Below are 2,553 nucleotides of genomic sequence, written 5' to 3'. Positions count from 1 at the left end.
CTCTAGGTCTACATGTTCCGTTATATACACCAAATAGATATCACCACTTGAAGATTCAGCAACCACCTTCAAACTGTGAGCAGAACCAAGCTCATCCTTCCCCACCTAATTCTCCAGTATGCTCTTCTCGGCCCCAAATCCACCTACTCTGCTACCTAAACCAAAATTACCCAGATTCTCCTGTCATGATCTTTCTCTAGTCAGTTATCAACTCCATCAATTCTTCAATTTTAACTTCTCAGAGTTCATTTGTCTAATTTTCGTCTACACATCATAGCTTTAGTTCAATTTGCGTATCTTTCACAAAGACTGCAGCCTCTCCTATAAGCTTGTCTAAATTCTAGACTCCTCACCTGTAAACTCTACCTATGTGGCTGTCGTAATTAAATAATGCATCACTAGGGCTTCCCTGGTAGCTCAGCTGGTACAGGATCTGCCTGCAGTGCAGGAGACCCAGGTTCGATCCCTGGGTCGGGAAGATCCCCTGGAGAAGGGATAGGCTACTCACTCCAGTATTCTTGGGTTTCCCTGGTGGCTCAGATGGTAAAGAATCTGCCTGCAATATGGGAGACTTGGGTTCAGTCCCTGGGCTGGAAGATTCCCCTGGAGGAGGGCATGGCAACCCACTCCAGTATTCTTGTCTGCAGAATCCCCATGGACAGAGGAGCCTGGCGGGCTACAGTCCATGGGGTCGCGAAGAGTCAGACACGACTGAGTGATTAAGCACAGCACAAACACAAGGTATGACACATGGCAAACACTCAAATGTTAAATATTATTAATAATTCTCTTCTTGGAGAAATAGCTAGATTGTAAAATTTATTTGAGGGGCTGTGTCTTTAATATAAACATGAAAAGAAACAATCTTCCTAGTAATGGTAACCTTTAAACCAACCAATAAATACAGCCTGTCTACTTCCAAGTCCCTTTGAAACCCACCGAGTATGGCTACCCAGAGAATCCTATTGCTTTTATGCGATCTGGGCCTATATTGTGAGTTTAACAGTTACTAGAACATCTATGCTACACCTGAAGTCTTCATCCTGTTTTTAAAAAATCATGGGTTCCCCGTCAGGCAAACATTGAGACCAGCAATGACTAAAAGAGTATCAAGACCAAAGAGAAAAGCAGTGTCAAGAGTTGGACCATCATGATGAATGAGAAGAAATAGTCACACTGCCTTACCATTCCACCCTACTGACAGGTACAGAGCCTTACACCACTCAATTAATCACACATTTATGGGTGATAGTGTGTGTGTGTGTGTGTGTGTACCACAATGATATATATCATATATCACAATATGTCGATCTTAATTTAACAGTCTTAATTTTAGCTGGTTTTAATGTCAGCTCATAACATTCACCTACATTAAATCATAGTGGTGTTTCATTCTTGGGCCATGGCTCTTCATTTCTTTGAAAGACCAGAAAATTCCCATGTTAGGATCTTGTCTTTTGGAGATGTTACTGATATACAGATTCTGTAGCAAACTGGTGAAAACTACCTTTTCAAAACCCACTGTTTTAATCTTATTTCAAGGTAGCAAACCTAACAGACTTCCTGAAAAAGCACAATAACAACATATCATTATCACATTTATCACTTAGAAAAAACTATCAAGTATTTTATTATTTTATTCTACACTATATACAAGTCATAAAAGGCCACAGCAGTTTTTCAACATATAAACCCTTTAAAAGTAGAGGGCACTATGAAGGATAGACAAGTATCAAAATGAAGTCCAATAATGAGGGCATATACCCAGTGTAGTATTTCTGAGGAGTAACAAAGCAGATACCAATTCATACATATTTAGCTTGCAACTAGTCCACAGGTTTTTATAAACCTCTTTGGGATTGTGAATAGCCAAAGTGTGCCAAGTTAACTTTTATTTTAAAAAGTGAAACCAGAATGAAAAAATAAACTAAAGGGCACCATTCTAATTCATAGTTCTCCAAGGAGGAAAGCTTCAATTCTTTTCCACCTTCTGCTTCGTGATGGCAGCAAGAAGCAGAAAAAGAGAAACAGAAGAACAAACTCAGTATTTCAAATTCTCTCTTGCTAAAGGAGCTTTGCTTTTTTTGTGATGATTCCCTTAAAGTAGGTATCAGACCCTTTAAGAATTAGATTTGATTCCTAAACACATCACACCCTTCTTGAATAATAATGTAAAAACACTGGTTTCCACTCTGTGAAAATACAATCTTTATAACTGGTATCAGCAGATCAATATAAAAAAAATACAGTACCAAGCTACACTGGTATATTGCCACAATTAAGAACTTCAGATTATACTTATCACTGAGACCATAGTCCTTGCATTAGTTTTCAGTCCACTATGAACAATTATCTGCTGCATGTAAACATGTCTAAATAACTATAGATAAAATACATCAATCATAAATTTCTGTAAAAGATAATAAAATATCTTCTTTAAAAAACAAAACAACAATAAGCAATTACTTCATTTTTTTTTCCAATTTTATGAAAATGGAACAACCTTCTGGTTGTTGCCAGTCCTGAGTTCATTGTAATAAAAATGGCCCTAGT

This window comes from Budorcas taxicolor, chromosome 22 (assembly GCF_023091745.1).
Source record: "Budorcas taxicolor isolate Tak-1 chromosome 22, Takin1.1, whole genome shotgun sequence".
Taxonomy (NCBI): domain Eukaryota; kingdom Metazoa; phylum Chordata; class Mammalia; order Artiodactyla; family Bovidae; genus Budorcas; species Budorcas taxicolor.
The sequence above is the reverse complement of the archived record's forward strand: the minus strand, read 5'-3'. Positions refer to the sequence as shown.